The sequence below is a fragment of the Pipra filicauda genome, unplaced genomic scaffold, assembly GCF_003945595.2.
Source record: "Pipra filicauda isolate LSUMZ 115617 unplaced genomic scaffold, ASM394559v2 scaffold393_size659558_pilon, whole genome shotgun sequence".
In the NCBI taxonomy this organism is placed as follows: Eukaryota; Metazoa; Chordata; class Aves; order Passeriformes; family Pipridae; genus Pipra; species Pipra filicauda.
The window spans coordinates 496586-518716 of NW_024104524.1; positions in this window are offsets into that span (position 1 = coordinate 496586).

Below are 22131 nucleotides of genomic sequence, written 5' to 3' on the forward strand. Positions count from 1 at the left end.
AGGGTTAATGAATTTGTCCTGTGCTAAAGACTGATGTCAAATAAGTTCCTGTATGTTAGAAATTCCCTGCTGAAGGAAGTTGGAGGGCAGTGCTTCAGCGGTCATGCTGCCCTGACTCCTTGAGAAGAGCCAGCTGCAGACACAGAGCCACAGCTCTGTGTGTGAACCGAGGTTATTTGCAGGACTTCTAGTGACCTTTGGTGGTCCTGGATGCTGTGTCCATGTTTTCCAAAGACAATACAGAACATAAAGTACAAAGATGTGTCCTTTTGAATCTCTATTTCTTACAGAATGTTAATGAAAGCAAAGAACATCAGTGAGCACAACACTTGTCATAGAAGGTGCACATTTTATTAATAAATAAATAAAGATTAAAGATAAATAAATAAGGATAAAATAAAGAAAAAGTAAATAGCAATAAAAAGTTTTCTTTTCATATAATATGTTTTCCCTAAGAAATTCTGCCAGGGGAAATGCACTGTCAGTTGATTTTTCTTATCACAATATTTCCTACCTGTAACAAGGGCTGTGAACATGAAATGGTTACACCTGTGAGTTAAATGGAAAAGTATGCAGTAAGTGATTCCAGAGACTGCTTATATCTGAAAAAAGGATTTATTTGTTATAAGAGACCTTTAAAAATAACTATTAAAAATAAGTTGATGTTAATGAAATCTTGTTAGGTTGGTTTGGTTGGTTTGCAACTAGAAATTCTGAAATTTTGCACACATGCTCTTTTTTCCTGCTTGGTGTTCTTTATGAAGTGTTGGGTAATGTAAAAACATCTTTAGACTATTAATTGCCTCAGTGGTTGATCTTTTGTGGGGTGTTTTTGCACATTTTGTATGTTTTCATTTATTTGGTATTTTGTAATAGCCCTTTGGAAGATCTGTGTTCCTATTTCATAATTAACCATTGCTGTGGTCATTTGTATTTCACATAAGATAAAAATTAAAAAAGGGAGTTTAGGCAGAGCTGAAACCCTTCTGTTAGCTGAGGTTCCAGGAAGCAGAGCAGGCTGCTTAGTGCTCATCTATCATCAGTTAGAGCCAACCTGTACCAGGTGGTGGGAAGCACCTGGAAGAAGTTACTCAACATGATAAAGGGATACTGGGGAGTAAAAGAAGAGGACTTGATGAGGGGTCATAGGCTGGAAGTGGGGGAATTGGAAAGCTAGGCGAAGCAGCAGGAATACTGTATGAAATGATCTTGAGATTATCAAATGGTTTTTTTCTGGCTGGAAAATTTGGGACCTGAGGAAGATCTTTGGGATGATATGTGTGTGTAGGAGCATTATTATTTTTAATGACTTCCTGAGAAATTTTTGCTCAGGATAAAAGGGATAGGTTAGATAGTTCTTAATTAAATCAAGGGATTGATGTCTTCAAGGAGTGACCCACCTTCACTCTTTTGATAAGTTAAAGAGGAGACCATGCTGTGAACTGAACTACCCTCAGTTTAATGAGGTCTGTAGTATATGAGATGAACTCTGAGGCCTCTCAAGAGTTCAATTTGCCTGCAGCTTGCAGTTTGTCAGTTTATCTCTGGAATCAAGCACCAGCAGTAAATGTTTCCTCTTTCCTTAAAGACAATCATCAGATTAACACAGCATAGACACAACAAGGAAGCCAGATTTTAGTAGCTTTCAGCTGACCTTCCTGAGACTTGTGCTTCCACATCACTGCCTAATGAAATCCACCTCCATACATTAGGGAAATGAAGCTCTGTGGTACATCCCACAGTCCTTGGGCAGGGCTACAACTTGTCTGACATGTGGAACTCAAAACTGCTTACCTTCTCTTGTTGAATAAATAAATCTCAGTAGTTTGTCACAACTGGCCTGACACTTTGCAGCCTAGAGTGTAAGAAAAATTGCTGAGCTCTTTAACTGCATTAGCACCAAAATCCACCAACAGGTCTCAAACTACATCTTTGTGCATTTTCATGCTTTTGAAAGTGCAGTAGGCTTAATAGTCCTTTGGAAACATTTTCTCTGGCTTAAAGTATCTCTAAATTGCAGTCAAGTCTGCAGTGTGCTCTAAGTAGACCTGAAATGATCTTAAAATATTGTACTCAGATATTGGTAGAATACTAGCTCTAGAAAACATGTTGTATAAAAATTAGTAGTCATCACATAATGAAGGACTGTGGTTACATTTGTAATAAGGTACCTAAGTTAGGATGCTTATTTTGCTAAAGTCTGTGATGAAACTGTGGAAGGGCTGATGAGAATCATGTATGGAGTTGCTCTTTGAATGCAAGCATGGAGCATTTCCATATAAATAATTTCAAACTGTTGAGTGCTGGTAGCTGCATTAATCCCTCAACTGAAGTGGGCTAATTGAATACCCATTTCTCTGCTTTTTACAGAGCTCTTGAAAGTAGAGGTATTTATTCCTGGATTCTTTGACTGACCTGTCTCCAGTTATGTCTCATACTTGAGTCTTTGCTCTGTCTGCTCACCTATCCAACTATAGGCTCTGATATTAAGAAGGGGGAAGGCATAGATTTTTCTCCGGACGTCTCTCTACAACTACCTGAAAGGAGGTTGGAGCCAGGTGGGGGTTGGTCTCTTTTCTCAGGCAACTATCAGCAAGACAAGAGGGCATGGTCTCAAGTTGTGCCAGGGGAGGTTTAGGTTAGATATTAGAAAGAAGAATGATCTAAATCTCATCAAAGAAAAAGATTAATTCATCCCTTCTTATTCCCTTTTTTTCTGGTACCCCATCACATAAGGTAGAAATATCCATGCAGTTCCTCTTACAGAACCCTGATTCTTCCCACAGGCTCTGTCTCCTGTCTGGTCCTTGATTTTCAAGGAGGCTGTAAGTTACTTTGATATTTTTGTACCCCTACCATTAATATGTGGTTGACATAATCAGTGTTGTGTATAATTTGGGAGAAGAAGTAGCGTGTCATAATGTTTCAGTTTCTCATTACAAGCAGTGTATGTTGGTCAGGAGGAGGGCTGGCTTTTACAGCCAATCCCTATTTTTGGTTACTTTAGACAGGAGTAGAGATGGCTCAAAAACAGAGGTAGAACAACAAGGAGTTGGCACCATATTTCCTTCGTCTTTCACTCCTGATGACCAGAATCAAGGCTTGGGAACCTCCAACACTGTGAGCAAGCCCAAATTTCTCTGTGCTCAGACAGGACGAGGGAGCCCAAAACTAGCGAAAAAAAACCCCATTCTGATAAACACAGAATCATCAGAAAGTTGTCTTCTGTTAAAAATTTGGGAAACTATGGTGTTCTTCTGAAGAAAGAAGTCAAAATGGCGGAAACATTTATTTCCCAATGAAAGCTTTCTGATGGGCACTGAACTCAGAAAGCAAAACTTACTGTAATGTAGTCAAAAAGGCTGACCCTTCAAATGCACCTATACAGTAAAAGCAAAGGAATGTAGGTATTTACCTGCACTGAGCAAGATACCAGTGAAGGCTTGTAGATCTGGAAAACTCTTGTAGTCCTTGTCCTTTACAGAGTTTAAGTCCAATAAAAATATTCAGTCAATTGCAATTAAACTTTGTGGGATCCAAGCCATAAACTTTTCAAAGGAGAACTTGTACTTTCTCTATCTGCTTCCACAATGTCTTCTGCCAAATAACACCTAAAAACTTAATTCAGCCTGTAGGCTAGAAGTAGACACTTTTATGCCTTTACTTTTAGTTTGTGTTAAGTTTGCTTGACACAAATGCATACCAAAGCCATTTGTAATCTGAGTTAATTTAATATTGTTAGGAAAAAACAAACCCCAAAACAAAGAAGTGGAGGGGACCTAGGTACTTACAAGTATCATAATTCTTCATGTTTCATATTGATACCTTTAAAACTAGATGTAAGTTTTAAAACTCATATGGCATGGTTGTATCAAAGTTGACCTAAGTTTTAACTGAAAATTAAGGACCCCTAATGAAAAAGAAACTTCTTCCAATTAACACAAAATTACATGTTGGCCTAGGATGAAATGACTGGCATTTTAATTACATTAATCTATTGATTGAGTCAGCTGTTAAAAATCCTCTTAATAAAAAATCTTCATTCAGTCATATGCTAGGCATTGCTATTATACAGTAATGATCATTTTATTGAGAGGAATGGTAATATATTATAATTACTAGTCATAAAAAGGTATAAATGAAAAATATCTATAAAGGAAATTAATAGAATAATTTCTTGGCAAAATGAACTGACTTTTTCAGATTTTTCAAAAGAGATTTAGTTTTCCATCTACAGAATATAAAAGACTGAGATGAGTTTAGGAGTATTTACTTTGTAAGCTTTCCCTTGAACTCAGAATATATTCAGAGGAAGAAATCCAGATAATGGAACTGAAGCTGCAGCACAAGATTTGTGAATTATTTTGGCAATAGTGCAATAAGACATCTCTTAATATGGTAGGCTATTTTTGAAAGTATATGTGAGATTACAAGGCTTGGAATCTCGATTGTTCACTTTGCAGCAACTTCTGCATCACTGAAGTTGCTGCTTTCTCAGCTTCCTCATGACCTTGCAGTCCCAGTCCACCACAGCAGGATGAAGCCTGGAAGCTTTAAAGGAAGAAGGCTGAGGACTAGCCAGAGTGTGCTTCTGAGACAGTCGTTGAAACAAACCCACCTCAGAAACAAAACGGGTGAGGGAGCAGAGATTCATGGTTTGCATGCAGTGTGAGTGAACCAGCATATTTTATGAAGACAGTCTGACTGATCCCATTAATCCTAGTACTACCCATATACCCATATGCACTATTCATAAGTTTTGGCATTTGTTTTTCTCCAACTACACAAAGTTTTTCCTGTAGTTTTGTTTGTACACGGGGGTGTTTGTGTGTAGGCATGTGGAATGACTGTGAATTGGTGGGGATTGATAGAAGTCTTCAACAGCTTTCATGGTGATATTTTAATATTCAGTGTTTCAGAGTAACTCCTCTTCCAGTATTGCAAATTTGTTCATTCACAAGATGTTTGCATGAGAACTGAATACAAGATCTTGGTCATTGAGTTTCTCCAGTCTCAGTACTTCTTGCAATTTGTCCTAACTCAATTTCTTCTGCAGATGTTAAAAATTTGCTATTTATGCCTTTTTGGTATGATTATATAAAGTAAGTGACCTTATTTGATATTTTCACTAAAATTCTAGTCTGTGTGCACAAACAAAATATTCTGGTAAGAAAAATTGAGCTTTTTTCAATAAATACACAATTTTAATACAGTACAGAAAAAAAAGTAGCCCACTGTGAGACCTGTAATACTGAAACGAAAATCAAAATTCCAGGCTATACTCTGAAGCATTAATCCTACAACAAAATCAGGAAGTTTTAGATTGAAATAACAGCCATGGAATAGACCCACGTGTATTTTCAGATGTCATTTAAAGAAGAAATAAATACAAAGCTCCCATGAATAAACAGAAGTTTCTTTCTGTTTTTTGCAGCATAGTAGCAAAGTAATAATCCTTGATACTATAAAATGGAATTTGGTGGGTTTACATAAGGGATTAGATGACGTGATTCTAGCTCAAGCATGGCATGTTGTAGACATTGACTCAAGAGTATTCTCAAAATATGGAGTTGTTTGTCAGATACCTCCGCCTCACTTTTCTTCAGCCTGGGCTATGGTTAGTGGTGTTTGTATATAAAAGTGAAATCAATTCATGTGAGTGAGAATTAAGAAGAGAAGGTCTTGCTTTCAGATTTTTATGTATTGCAGTGTTCCAATCTGCGATTCCCAAGTAGTTAAAAAATCTTAAGGCTATGTAAGATCCAGTCCTCTGGACAAAAATAGAGATCTGCTGGCTTTGGCTTTTGTAGCATTGAGATAGTCATGCACTCTCTTGTCTGACAAGGTTAAACTGTAGCAATGGCACTGTGGATTTAAAACAAATTAAAATGGGGATAGCAAACTTAGTTTGTGAACTAAAGGTCACTATTTTAGGGAGCCACTGTATAATTTCACATTACTGACTCAGATGCATTCTTTGGTATGGATTATTCATGTTTCTATTAATATAATTGGGGGTGGTTTGCGATTGAGACTGTTTGGCTGCTGTCAGCTAGGATAGAGGTACTTATTAAGATCGCTTTAAGGGTGAGTGGGTGTGTTCACATGTTTCAGAACATCTCAATCTTGGAACTGAATTTGGAGCTACATGTTTAAAGAACCTTATATTTATTTGTTTCAGCTGGATTCCTTCCAATTATCTTCTCATATTCCTGTAAACATCCATCAAAATAATCTCAGACAGTTCTAAGCAATGTATTGCAAAACACTTCAATGTTCAAGATCAGCCCTCAAAATCATTGTGGCACAGCATGTCATATATGTGTATCCAAAGTGCTCATGCTAACTGGTGGAAATGTAATTGGATTCTGAGCACATGGTGAAAAAAAAATCTATCATGCTGCTAGTGAATAGTTTTAAGATACTTTGAATATGATTAATCCCTTCCTTTATTATTTCTAAAGAAAGGGTGTTTCAAAACAAAAAGCATCACAGCATATAGTACAAAGAGATTGTCAAAGAAAATTTATCCATATCTAAAAAAATTGGCATAACAGGGCTTTCATACTGAGTATTGATCAGGTATTACTTTCATTATTAGCTCTTTAACAAGTTGCCTTGGTGCACTGAAAGTGATTCTGGAGTGGGGTATTTCTAACTTCATCATGTGACTTGGTTTCTTGTGCTGAAGTCACTGCATGCTTTTGAAAAATCTATGGATTCATTCTGCAGGTGTGATGCAGGCAGGGTGACCTGTAGGACTCATTGGAGCTCCTTGAAGTACAGATTTCCACTTGCATGAAAGTATGGTTCAGCCAGGAACTAACAGATGCATGAGGATTTTGTGAGTCCTGGGAGGTGGTGAGCAAACAGAGAGTGTTAAAGCTCATGACAAGGAATGTTGCATCCTACACCAATCTGTAACTTAATGATTTTGCTAAATCATTTAAAACCCACAGATTGTGATTGGCTTAAATTTGCATTTAGAGTCATCAAAACCTCGAAGGAAATAATTTAAAATGGAGATGAAATATCCATATTCATGTTTTAATAATGAAGTTATAAGTAAAAAAGTTGACATGTAAATAATTGTACTGTCTTGTTCAATCCCTCATATTCTGTTCACAAAGCAGAATTGCAATCTAAAAGGTCCTTTTTTATGACAGGAAATATACTTTATTTTTTTCGTTACTCTACTTCATGAAATAAAGCCAAACTAGTCTGTTTGTACAACTAATTAGTTTTGGGTTTGATACTCAGACTAAATATATCAGTTGTCCTTTATTTGGGTCTTTGAGAAATACATGAACTTCAGAAATAATTAGTCAAGAAAGCCAGAAATTAATGGATATTGTTTAGCTCCGTACTGTTGGAGAGAATTATGAGTACAGTAGTCTGCTGTCCCCAGAGGGCAGCTTGGACAACCTTTTCTTGTACTCACTATACCTGTAGACCCATTGGGAAAACCATAAAGCCAGTGCACAGCAGTGTCTGGAAGACATACAAGCAACTGCTAAACCATAACCTGGATGGAGAATTAGTCTGAAAATATTTGTGTAATATATTTAATCTATTTTTGACCAATTGTGTTGACAGAATAGACTAACTGTGAAATTGTATTCAAAGTGGGGGTTTTCCCCTCAAAATAATAGCACAGAAAAATGGTACAAAACTATATTGTCCCTCATCTGCATTCAGGTAGCTTTAATATGAGGGGCAAATTCTGTCCTGACTGTTTAATGCAAAAACTTGCAAAATATGCTCCCACTTAAGTTTTTTGAACTGAGAGCAAGACTTGCTCCTTTTCCTTATTTAGTTTTGCATTAACTTATAACCTTCTCCAAACTTGAACCATTCAGCATTATCTGAGTGGTGAAGCCTTTTCAAAATCATCACTATTGAGCTGCTTTCCAAGATGGTTTTAATTTCTTAATGATTATTTTGGGCTCAGTGGAGCTGCTGTCTTTGTCTACCTGGTGAAGACAACCCATAATTTCTTTACTCCAAAATAGATCTTGACTTCTCGTGGCATTTTGCACATGGAACATCTCCCTACTATTACTGTCTGATATTTAAATAGTACCCGCTTTCTCGCAGGAAGGGCTCACTGGGAACATTGAAACTTCCCGAACATGCACGACTTTCTCTCCTCAGTATTGAAGTCCACCCACTCACAGAGTGGGAGCCTCATAACACAGGTAATTGGAGCGTCAAGTGCTGCATAACCAGGAGGAGGAATGCTTGTGTGAAGGTACTGGCACATGGCAATGCCTTTGGAAGCCTGAAGGAAGCACTGGGACGTGCTGATGTCATAGGACCTTTATGAAGAGCAGTGGTCTCACATCTTCTTCACAGAGCTCCTGTAGGGTCAAACTTATCACATATTGGTTATGTGGATTTGGATTTTATCTGAATCAGATGTTCATATTTTTGTATTTTCTTTTTTTAATAGGGGAAGGGAAGAAGTGGCTAGCTGAAAGGTTCCACTTCTGTGTAATAATCTAGAATAGTTCGAGTTGGAAGGGACCTTTTAAAGGTCATTTAACGCAGCAGGGAATAACCCCACATAAAATGACCAAGTTTCTACATGTATGTTTTTTTTAGGTTTTGGTTTTTGTTTTTTTTTTTTTTTTTTAGTTTAGTGAGATGAACAGTTTTTTGCAGTCTCTGTTTCTCATCTCCTACATACTATGCTTGTTATCACTCAAAAACATAAAATGCAACAGGCCCTTCATCAGTTTTCCCTTTTTTATATATTGAATTTATTATCTCTACAGCAAAGAAGCAGTAGAACTTCATGGTACAAATATCACTTTGATCCTTTTATTTTTATTCAAATAATCCAAAGATGTTCATGAATAGTTGAAACACTAGACAGGGAAGGAGGTCTTTTGGATCTTGTATTTACATCAGCTCCAGATCTTGCTATGCAAGCAGTGCACAAATATTTCTAAATATGTTGCAGAATAATGTAATCATTAAAGCATACTTTTGAAAGGAATAAATAGAACAAGAACAGGGAGTAATTTTGCTTTTTAGTGCATCACTGTCTATTAGAGAAAAGCAGGATTATGTGCAGTTTTTTGTATTTCACTGCAGTTTTCACGTTTAGGCAATTTTAAGTTCCTGGCTAACTGTGATTGAGGAAAAGTGTCCTTTATTTGGAATGTACTTGACTGGATCTGGAATAAAACACAGCTTTGTTTTATGATGGTTTTTTGCTTCTTATCACAAAGGTAGTGATTACTGAGCATATAGAAGATTCAGAACTTTTTTGTATTTGGTGTGGTGACTCAGTTTGTGGGTTTGAATATGGCAATATCCAGAACAAGGGATTCACTCTGAGGATTGCCAAGTAATAATCTAGAAGGGATACTTCTACAGCCATGTACACTTTTAGTAAAGATGTTCCCAATCTATATTGGGTTCAGAAGAACTTTTCTGTACAGTATTCTTTCATCTTTCTCTTTGAACAATACTAACACTGTCTATATTATTAATGAGTCTTTAATATTTTCTAGGATATGCTCAGGTTACAGGTGTTGAGCTTTTGCTACAATATCGAGTGTTATTTGCCTCATGTACTTCTGTGGTTCATATTCCTCTGAGACCCTTTTGCAGACAAGAAATACCCCTCAAAGTATCCAGGCACAGCAACCTATTGTCTTCCCAAAATTTTACATAGACCTGAAAAGGGGCAATGAGTAAAGTCTCTTTTTACCCTGTGGCCAGTTCTGTCCTCCCTTTGACAGCCTCCTGCTAATGCAGTTTGTTCTCTGGATGAAATGACAGCTGTCTCTGCTGACATCTTTCTGTGGTAAAAAAAAAACAAAACACAAAACAAACAACAAAAAACCAAAAACCTGAAAAAGCAATTTTATTATGTTTTCTCCTTTAAAAGAAAGCCTAGAAAATGATAATAAAACAGAAAGAATAAAGTTTCTCTTGCCATCCTGAACTACGGATACACTGTGGTAACTGGGTGGAGTTGCATGATTGTGTGTTTTCTCCATGCAGCCTTGATCCCATCTGGTACATGACAGAGGCACAGAATAGAAAACAATTATAGCAATGGGATCACTGCAACTGCTTTGACAGATATGATTACTTGCTGTACACTATTTAATGTTTTTGAAAGCCTTTACTCGAGAGAGACCTTACAGAGCATACTTTAAAGTCAGAGTGAGAGCTGCTACTGGTTGTAACCAAGGTAGACTGACTTAAGCTGAGTGATTATCAACTAGATATCATCTGTACAGGTATATGGTCAAGCTGGACTCAAGGAACAGCTTCTGATTAGATCTGAATAGTGATTTTTTTATATATATAGCTTCCTGTACTGATAGATATACTGAGGGATAAAAGAAGACTGTTTTTCAAGTGTGCTGTATTTGCTGAATTCGGAAAGACAGAAATGATAAAAATTTTAATCTTAGATGTTGGTTTACTGATTTCTGTTGGTTGTAATGCTCTGCCTTATATTCATGGAAAGAAAGATTAAAGAAGCACTCAGCTAAGAGGGGTCTGTAAATTCTGGTTGTACCATCAGGCTGTTGAGAGGTACTGTTTTTTTACCTGACCAACCTAATCCATTTTATGGTATAAGTAGTTTTGCAGATAAACATCTGCACTCACACTGTTGTGAGTGGAAATATTCTACGTGCAGCACTGTGTGACAGTGTGCCCACCTATTAACCACTACATCATGAATCTCGGAAGCAGAGCCTGTAACCACAATGTTTCTGTGAAAGTAACTTTTCATTACTGTGTGCTCTGCATACTATCCCATGTACCAGCAAGAAATAATTGCATAGGCTTAGCACGGTATAATTAGAAGCTTTATTATGCCAGTTGGAGGAATATTTTATATTAACATTGACAAGTTTCCTGAGAGTTTTCTGTGAAAAACAAAATGAGAACATGAATGTGATGCTGAATCTGTCAGGTAAATGTTTTCCAATCTAAAGCCACCTTTCTAACATCTTATTTGCATTAATATATCAGTTGTGGCTCCAGAAACTTCCTAGCAGTACTGCTTGCCTCAACAACGAAACACTGCAGTGAAAACAAATTAATATAGTAATTTGGGGATTTAAGGGTTTACAACAATCTGTGAGGATGTAACTAATTATTTAATACACTAACTTCAAGACTGACAAATTTGTCAAAGTACTGGCTGAATTTAATTACATATTTCTGTTATGGTTATGTTTCTTAAAAAAATAGAAATAGAATATCATCCATCATTGCTTAGTGCTCAGGTAAATGTAATGAATTTATTATTTACTCAGAGGTGGCCTCTTAATGTTTAACATGGGTAGTTTACTGGTTAGAAATTATTTTTTTTAGTAGACCTCTATGCTGCAGCCATCCATCACACTCTTTGAGTGAATATCTTGTCACCAGAGGCAACATTAGCATGGAAAGAAAGGTGTTCTGCCTGCATAACACTCATCTAGAGTGGCATTACTCAACACCTTGCACGAGGTGTGGGATGACGAGGAATTTGAAAAGATGTTCTCACAGTACCTTGCAGTAATGGAGTGGAATGAGTGAAATGATTTTGTTGAAACCTATATTTGCAAATGTGGGTGGAATTCTCTGAATAATTTTGGCTGAAATGAAGCCTTTGCTCAATTTCCTCCCCTGCCTGGGGGCAAACCCACACCCCCATTGGGCTTCAGTCAGAAGGCTACAACTTCATCTGGAATAGTGTTCCCACATGCCCTGGTTTGCACAAAATAATAAAATTATTTCAATAATCAACAATTAATTTGGCTGGGGAAAAACAGAATGGGAGTGAATCTGCAGCCCAGAGATTAGGACACTCATCTGGGAAACATTTTGGCAATTCTTCTCTAAAATAGGAAGAGAATGGAGTTGAACCAAGGGCTGCCACTTATTCACCTGGATCTGGAACTGAAGCACATCAGGTGACATCTAGTCTTGTACTTGGAGGTTACGATGAAAGAATAACAGTGCACAACAGACAGTGCAAAATAGGTTTGGCATGGCTTCTAAAATTATTTCACCAATTCTTTCACAGAAGTGTCTGACTTCCTGTTTGATGGGAAATAGTGTTATCTGAAAAAAAAAAAAACCACAAGACTCTTGCTATACCAAAGTTTGCTTCAAATATGTTATTATTAATAATTTTAACATAGATTTCTGAAAAGATCATGATGTTGAACTGTGTCTCAGACATAAGTCCAACTGTTACAGGAGTCATGTAATTAATCTGAGACCCATATTTTCTATAGTGAATAATATGCAAAAGAAACAATCCCATATTAAAACTACATGGGCCAACATATAATGGCTAAAAGGAATCCTGAAAATTTCGTGCTTTATCACACAGAACATCATAAAAATTAATTGGCTGTCCAGATGCTCAGATCAGGCTTATTTGAAATGAAATAATATTATCTTGATTTCCGTATTGCATAGATTTGAAACCAAACTTGAATTTTATAGTTTATGATGCAATACTAGGTAAATATCTGGGATGAATGATTTTTTTTTCCTCAAAAATGTAATTGAATAACAGTAATGTCTCTTGCAAAATCTTTCTTCAAAAACTATTTTTATGTACAATTTACCAGACAAATGCTGCAGTTATCTCTTCAGTTTTTTACAGTGGCTTTCATAGTGTTGCAGACTCCACAAGCTCAAACATAATGAGTCATATCCTAATCTCCCTTACAAAGAGTCACATTGTGCCATTGGCTTGAAAATCACGAGATGTAATTATCTATTTGGATGGGTGGAAATTGCCTCCTGATTTTTTTAAGCTTTCTAGGGAAGTAGCTGAACTCTAAAGTATGTGCAAGAGAACTGAAGGATCAAATGCAAGCAGGTGTGCATGAGCTGCCCTGTCTTGGCTCATTAGAGGAGATATTCTGTAAGAGGACTAGAACATGGGGGATCAGACCTTTGGCATCTGTCCGTCACTTCCATCAATGCTGGCTGTGCTCGCATTTGATTGTATTCCTCTTCAGATGTAAGCTCTTTTAAATCACTTATCAGCTCATCTCCTCAGGCCTTATATATCGAAGGGCCTCCATATCATGTCCTTCGATATCCTTCTCCCCAAAGAAAGGTCAGAGTCCCTCTCCTTACCCATCACACACCCTTCCAGTCTCTTCTCTAGAGCTTCGAAGCTCTGCAGCTTAACCACAACTTGGCTGTCTCAAAGAGTGACAGTAATTGCTCTTCTGCTGATAGTCTTGGGACCCACAATTCACATTTTTAGCATCTCTCCTCAAGACACCTTGCTACAGCATGTGAAACAATATTTCATTTGCTAGCATTTGTGAAGCATTAATGGATGGTCTGTCTGTGAAACGTCCTGGAAACTCTCACAGAAATCAGAGATGTTTGTTTCTCTGCCCCTGGTAGTGCTAAATTACAAGCTCTTAAAAATTGAACACATTTATTGCAAGGCTGATTGCTTGAATAAAGTAGCTCTTACTGCTTTGAAGCAATCAATTGGCTTTCTAGGATTCTGCTCCAACTTTAAATATGGCCTGAACCAGTAAAGTTCCCTCATGCTATAGTTATTTTTTTCTTGTGCTAAATGGATAAAGAATAATCTCTTGTTTCATTAAGGTTTAGCAAATACATGCAGGTTCAGTGATTTACATGGCATTTTGTTTTCTAAGAGACTCAGAACTTACAGTTAGGGATAATCTAGTTTGCCAGAGCAGTGAGGGCTCTGCTGGAGTACAGAAGACTTGCAATGTCAGGATGAAGGAGTTAAATCTGGCAAAGGTGAGCCCTTGATTACCAAATCTGAAGTAGGAAACAGGCCTGTGTGTTCACATTTAACCTGTTAAATTCTGGATTCACCTCTGCATGAAGCTGGTACAAAACTGATATCAGTGGATTTATCCAACTCCAGCCTTGATTTCAGTTGATCAGTTGATCCCTTATTTTGCCATTTTGCTGGTTTTCCTTCCTCTCAGATCTTCTTGGTTAGTTCTGAGAGTCCTGGTAGAAGCAGAATGGCATCAGAGGCAGACAGCTGAGGTGGTTTTTTTTCTTTTTTTTTTTTTTCCCCTGGACAATCATAGCAATCATAGAATCCTAGAATAGTAGGATTGGAAGGGACCACAGAGACCATCTAGTCCCAACCCTGTCATGGGCAGTGATATCATCCACTAGATGAGGTTGCTTAGGGCCCTGTCCATCCTGGCTTTGAACACTTTATGGTGGGAAGGAGAGAAGCTTGGTTTTGGAAGAGTGTGACATTCTGGTTCTGCTGTCAGTTTTCTGATTTGTTTTCATTTGTTTGTTTGTTTTATTTGGGTTTTACTGGTTGGTTTTTTTTCTTTTTTTTAGGGTTTTGTTTTGGGTTTTTTGTGGTTTTTTTTTTTTTTTTTTTTTTTTAAGAAATCTATCTGAAATTGAATAAAGTGGGGATTGTTATATGCTTCTGCTTCTGGGAAATAATATTCTGGCACTTTCACCCCTCAAGTTTCCTATGAATCTCTGTGTATTTGAGCTTAAATATCTTCTGGGTTTCCACTTAACACTACCTGATGTTTTCATCCCAATGGGAAGAAAATAAAAAGCATACAGTCTTCTCCACAACAATCCTCTGTACAAGGCTTGATTTTTATGGTTTTCTAAATCTCTCATATGAAAAACAAAGGGTATTTGGCACTTAGAACCTGTTTAATTGCCATCTTCCCAAATCAGGTTGAAAAACTGGTGCTTGAGTTGCAGGCATTTTGGTTTGTAATCAGATACAGGATATATAATGATACTTTTAACAAAGAATATGCAGCTCTGTTGGAAAAGTGGTGAACTGAACATCACTAAGAATTCCCCCCAGCCATTCTCAGAAATAATTTGATGCTATCAGCTCATCCTTAGCTTACTAAGCAGCAGGAAGGCTGCAAAAGACTTCATTTCTCACTTCTGTGATCTCCTTTGTTTGGTTTTTTTTTAAGAATAAAATAATACTTTCAAGATTCAAATTTGGCTACTGTGAAATGGAATGATAAAGCTCAAACTGTTTTTACTGAGCTAAGGGCTTTCAGACAGACTTTTTAATGTGTTGCACCTAGTCTGTTCACACCACTGAACTGTAGGCTTCTTGGAGTTTCTAAATACCCACTAAAATTTGTAACTGTGGTACAGGTACATGAATAACAAATTAAATTTAAGTTGTTCTTTCAGAATGTTATAGACCATAAATTGAAAATGAGTTGTCCACGTTATTTTCCAAGCCTGTTGTGTTCTAGTCTGCAAGAGTCAAATGATGCAATTTGAAAAAGAGAGGCAAAACATAATGGGAAGATGGTTTCCAGTCATAAGAAAAGTAATCCTTAAAACATTTTATACTGTTTACTCTGCTCTGATATTGAAGTGGAAGTTTATTTTCCCTTGCTTCAACTGTGGTGAAATGCTAAATGCTCTTGATGAATGAAAAGTAGAAAAAAATTAATAAAAAATAGTTGGCTGTAAAAGCAGAGAATAAAATTACATAAAGACGATAAAAGAAATGCAAATCCAGAGCCTTCTGTTAGCTAATTATGAAAATTAAAATAATAATTATGTCTAATCATAGTGATGTAGCAATATATTAATAAGTTAACATTGTTATTCATTATTATTAACTTATCACATTAGTAAGTTAATACTGAGCCCAAATGTAGGCATTTGGACCATAAATCTTAGTTCTAGCTATAGTAAAATAAACATTTGAGTGATGGTGGTTTGCTTCATGACTTCAGAGCCATTCATAAACAAAAGTAGCAGCTTTGTGATTTGTAGACATGCGTCCAGATGAGAAGTCAATGCCAAATTTATAAACAAAGACTTAATATGGTTTTTTCTGGAGTTATTGTAGTGATACCTTTCCCAACAGGAGACTACTGAATGAAAATTCAATATAGATATTAAAACCTCAAATTTAGAAAGGCAACAAAAAACATGTTGAAAGGTTTGTTTGTGAAGCTGACGCAGGTAACCCATTCCTGAAGAGGTCTGAAATAAAAAGAAGGGTACAATAGGTTGGAATAAAGCCAGAGATATGTAATAATGGAAAGATTTCAATGCAGAAGGTCTGGAAAGGCGAAACTACAGCCTTCTAATTTACTAAATTACAAGGAAAACTGCATATCTAGAGCAACTGAACCAGCTTAAAAGCTCTGCCCCTTCCAGTTTCTGGATTTGTGGGTCACCTGATGTTTTATTGCTTCTCAGGTTCTGTTTCCCTCTAAACAGTGGCAGATCCCTTTGTAACACCAGCCATTCAGTTCAGTGTGACAAGAAATTTCTCCATTTCTACCTTCAACAGACTTAATTCAAATTTTCACCAATCATAACAGGAAAAAGGATCAGGGCCCATGTCTTGCACAAATATCCTCATTCTGGTTGTTCAGTGCAATGAGCTGGTGGAAGAGTTGATGTTAGACTCTTTTTTAACCTGGCTGCCTACCTTCCTTCCCTTCACTCCCTCTCTCCAAATCACAAAGCCTGTAAGTAAAATAAAACAAACTTTTAAACTCCCAGCTTCCACACAGACTATGAGGGAGCAGCAAGCCTAATACAAAAGGAATAGCAGGAATCACAAAAGCATGTTCTTGTACCAGAAACCTTTAATTAAATTTAGTTACCTAAGGACTAAAAGCTTTCTCTGAATGCTTCATGCAACTTAAAGATTCAATTAACCACTTCCATCATGATGTTTTTGTACCACTAGAGTGAAACTGACCTCACAAAAAGAAAGTCACAATCGATACAGAAGTGCAATCTCTTAGAATTTGGTTAAGTAATGTCACCAAGTTGGTGGAAATAATAACAAAATGACGTCCCTAAATTCTGTGAAAGCAAGGCCAAAATTCTCCAGTGAGGACTGAAAGCTTCACGTGATTCCATTAGGACATAAACATAAGCAGCATTATTCTTCCTAGGGGTGCTTTCAGGGCCTTTTTATGATCGACCATACAGTGAAGCACTATTTAAACTAAGGTGCCCTTAGTATTTTCTATCTCCTGAAGTCCCATGATCCAACTGTATCATGTTACTTAGGTTTTAAAGGTAACATTGTTACTAGAGCTGTAAATTGCTTGATATCTTCCTGACTCTCCCCAAAACACCAAGTATTTTGAATTATTTGAAGATTTCAGTGGTATCTGAACCAAATCATCTCACTGTTATACATTGCTATAGCCCTGGGATGAAAAGAATGAGATTGTAATGGAACCCTAAAAGATGATAGGAAGGGAACTTTAATTTTGAATTACACTCTGACTTTCCTAAGATTTTGGTCTTTCAGAAATGTTTAAAGCATCACACAGACTTTTACCTTGTGCTTTTAAACACTGTGGGAGCCTTATTAATCATCCAGGGTAGATTAGACACAACCTCTTGCTGACCAGTCACATTTCTTTTCCCTTATGATTCACCAAAGCCTATAATCTGCTCTCTGATTTCAGGCTCTTTTATGAAGGAGACTACCAGGTTTTCAGCCCTGCTCTGTAGTTTCCCAGTTTCAATCTCAAATATGCTTAAGATAATTCAACTAGTTTTCCAAGCCTTGGGTGTCAGAATGACTTTCTCAGAGTTACAGTAGTACGGATGAGATTATGGTTTAATGGGCTACTATTAGGGGTCTAAACCTTGGCTGTGTAAGAGAAGTCTGTAGAAAGAAAATTGCCCCTTTACGTAATCAAGGTAATACCTAAACCAGAAAGCAGATATTTCCTAGTAGATGAGACCATTATAGGGGAGGTAAAAGGGAGATTAGAAAACATATGAAAGAATATTGCACAGGTACTTTGTGATCAAACCACTGCTCTCTTTCGCCCCTGCTGCTCATGCCCAGCAGCAGCTCCTGGTAACGCTTGATGAAATCTTTTCTTGCAGAGAAAAGATGGTCTTTATGCACTGTCCCTTTCTTTCTTTTCACCCTGGAACCCTGAGCAGCAGTGCAAGTTTGGATTTCTCCTCTTCATACATGCTTCCTCAGTCCCTAATAGATTGTGTTTAGTGCCATTTTATCATACAAAAGCCACTGCTTGTTTATCTTTTTTCCTTCAAGCTGTCATCTTGGGGAATGACTGTGAAGGCTTAAGTAAAACTAGATCTTAGCAGCCTCCTGCAGTTGTATGTTTGACATAAAAGGTCACAAGAAAGACATAATAAAAAACATTTGTATCTCTGTTTCCAAAAGCAATCGATTCAATTTCTAGCCTTTTTTCTAAGCGATGGGCACAGATAGTCTTTTACATACACAGTTCAATATGGTCATGTCCTTCTACTCAGAAATTCCAACCCTTTCACTTCTTTGGAAAGCTTTATCAATACTGGAAAAGTTTATCCCAAAACCAGATATATTTGTCAAACTTTTTCTTTTTCCCCCTCCAGTGTATTGAGATGTGTAACAGAAAGTGAACTCTGAGAATTTTCCTATCGAGTTAAGAGGACAGATAAACTAGAACCTAAATTTTATAGATGGTCATGGGGTCAACCATTACAAATCTCCACAGAAGACCAAAAGAAAACTCCTTCATTATATTTCTTTTTGTCTCCATCTTCTTTATGTGTATGTGCCATTACCTTGGTTTCACTGTTAGTTAAATGGATTTAGTGTAATTAGTATTGGAAACAGAATTTCTTTTATCAGGTTACTAATGACTTAAAAAAATAATTAAGTCCACTGAAAAGGCCATCTTTTAGAAAAAAAAAAAGATGTAAAAAACCTCAACTTATTATATGTTTTGAACATTGCAATAAGCGGGAATGTCCCTCAGTAAAGCATTTAGATAAGGTTTTTAGTTCGAGATGGTTCATAATGATTTTTCCTTAAGGCTGAAGAATGTAGTGGGTGTGTTCTTTAAGTTCCCTTCTTCACCTGAAATGCCTTAAATGATTGCTCCTCAGATAAATTATAGAAAGCTGTAGCCGAACTGTGATCAAGGAACATACTGAAGCCTCCCTGAGGACAGACTGTTTAATTTCTGTGCGCTCAGCAGTGCTAACTAATTTAAACAGTTTTGATTTTTATATTTTTAACTTCTTTTATGAAATGTTCCAAGACATTTATGAAAGGGAATTTTTATGATTGCTTTGTTTCCTCTTAAATCTATAATGTGAAGAACACCATTCCCACTACTCCCATGGGAGGTAAGGGAGAAGCAGGGAAAAATCTCTGACACAAAGGCTCTAAAGAAAGAGTTACTTGCTTATGCCACCCACTTCTGCCCTTAGCTATGGTGAAATCTTAAACAGGTAGATTACTATGGACAGTAGAGGCCTTTATGATAATCGAGTCTGACTGCACAACGCAGACCAAAGACCTTCACCAGTCATTTCTTTATCAAGACTGTAACACTAAGCTACAATCTTTCTTTTAAAAAGGCACTCTAACTTGATTAGAGGAGTTATAACATCCCTTAATAGCTTGTTCTAACAGCTAGTTATCCTCTTTCAAAATTTGTGCATTCAATACATCAAGATTCAACCTCTAAAATTTGAATCTCTATTATGCATTGAAGAGTCACAGTTCTTCCACAATTAGGTACTATTTAATCATGATCTTAATCTGTTAACCTTCTTTTGAATAGGCTAAATAGACTGTTATTCATTATGGCCTCATGTTAAAGCTCATTTTTCAGAATTCAGATCATTCTTTTTTAGCTCCTTTCTCTTTGCCTTTTGCTTGAATTCCTGATCCTAGACAAGAGGATCATTTTTAAACAACGGTCTTATTTAAAGTCCCTATTACAACAAAACACCAATCACTACATTCACCTCAGGAAACCCACTGGTTAAAGCACTAGTGTGCTTCAATACTAATGCATAATGCCATGGACAGACATTGAACTAAATATTTAAGCCAAGAAATCAACTACCAGAACTTGGAGTAGCTTTTCTTCGCTATTGCATCCCTACCATAATGTCCAACAGCCTATAAATAAGCTTATATTAAGCAAAGTGAGTATGGTGGTTTAAGGTTAGAAATAACTGATATGATTAAACCTGTGTATTAATTCTGGTGATTTTTTCCTTCAGACATCCAGTACTCCTAGTACCAAGGGAAATGAATAATGAGTATGGTGCTCTGTAGTTCTGTATTGATCATGCTAGAATATGTACCATGTAAATGGATGATAGCTTGACCTTTAAGCTACCTTTCATAAAGTAGTGCTTCTGTGATCAACTTACCAAGTATATAATTTAGCTAGTCAATGAAGGACCTTGTTTTGAGCTGCTGTGATGCTGTAGTGTCCTGTGCTTACAGAAGAATGTGTAATGCTAATGATGACTAGGATTTCTTTAAATGCCCCATCTGTGCTTCACTACCTCATGCAGGTTATGATGAAACTAATCACAGAGATCTCATCCAAAGCAAAGTCCTGTATCAAGTATTTTTCAGCCTGTTATAGCTTTTAACATTAGGATTTTTACCCATCTACAAAACTGCAACATATAAAGTTTCTAATTCATTTAGCAATTAAGTCGATCTTCTTCAATAAAAGCCCCAGGTTCTTTTTGTCTTTTTGTGTCTTAGTTAGTTACAGAGCCTAATGATTATCTAGAGTATAAGATGTTACATTACTAGTGTTCCTATGCCTTTTAATGATGTCAGTTTGAAAGCATCAGATATATCACATGTATTGTGAAGCCATCACAGTCACATCTAATAGATGTGGGTGCAGTTTAACAACACAATGAGAGATTGAAAGATGTCCCTACTGTATCAGATCCCACAGTATTACAGGGAAGAAGAGAGATAAACCTGTGCTAGTGCTAGCTGCCACTTCATGTCACTTGCATGAATTTCCTGATGTAGCTCGTATAAACTCCAGTGCACTTCCTTTCATATTTCTCCCTTCTGCTATACAGACTCCGCAGGTCTTGATCAGTTTTCCAGATTACATTTTTATGACAGTCTGAAAAATTATCAATTTAAAGCACAGTGCTAATGGGATAAACATTCCAAAAACACACATGGTGTTCCAGCCCTGACACATGTATAATCGGCAGGTCAGATAAAAGATGGGGAAAAGGAAATAAGTGTTTTAAAAATAAATGCAGGGAATGGAGATACAGTTATCATTTAAAAAGATAATGGTTCTGATGAAGTGACGAGAAATGAACAGAGAGCTCTTGCTTTCCATTCAATCCTAAGATAATATTACTTCACTTAGAAGTTGGATATGAGGTCGCGGAATGAGTACATCAACAAGGAAGAGTGGGTTCAGAATGGCTTGGGGTTGTGACAAAGCCTGTTTTGTTCATTAGTAAGCCATTTTCAGGACTCTTGCTCCAGAATAGTTCCATTTTTTTGTGATGGAAAAACATATTGCATTAATTAATTTTAAGAAATTATTAAAATACATTGCTTTGCATTTTCTAAAAAATATTTTAGCATAAAAGTGCTAGAGAAAACATGTATCCCAAAAGCTGAAGGTTAGCAAGCTCATAAGCAGCTGAAACCAGGAATTTGTAGTCCAAGGTGTTGGGAAACCTCAAAAAATGGTGCTTCCAACCCTACCTGTAATATGATCAAAGGGGAAAAAATCTACCAGAGCTTCGAAGAGGAGTGTGTGTTCTTCAGAGACAAAATGCCTTGAAATGCAGAAGCTGGTTGTAAAAGTGATGGTAAGTTAAAAAAAAAAATAAATCTAAAATGCAATAAGATGCACAAATGCTGGGAAAAAGTCTTGAGAATCAAAAAGGCATAGTGACTCCTGTGGTTCATTTCAGCTTACAAAATACTAAAAAAAAAGTCTTTTATAAGCACTTAGCCCAATGATTCGGTGGTGGGTTTGCCTTGGACATCTACCAGACATCCACCCAGCCACTCTCTCATTCCCCATCCTGAAGAGAGGGAGAGCAGAGAGATCACCCACCAATTACCACCATGGGAAAAAAGAGACTTTATTTGAGAAAAAAAATAATTTAAATAGATTTGAATAGTGAGAAACCAAGATAAAATAAAAACAACTTTCTCCCCATGCCTTCTTCTTCCCAGAGTCAGGTTCACTCCTTCATTCCTGACTCCTCTAATCCCTCCACTCAGAGAAGCATGGACAAACAAGGAATGAAGATTTATGATCAGTCCATAACAATTTCTCTCTATCACTCCTTCCTACTCACACTTTTCCCTTTCTC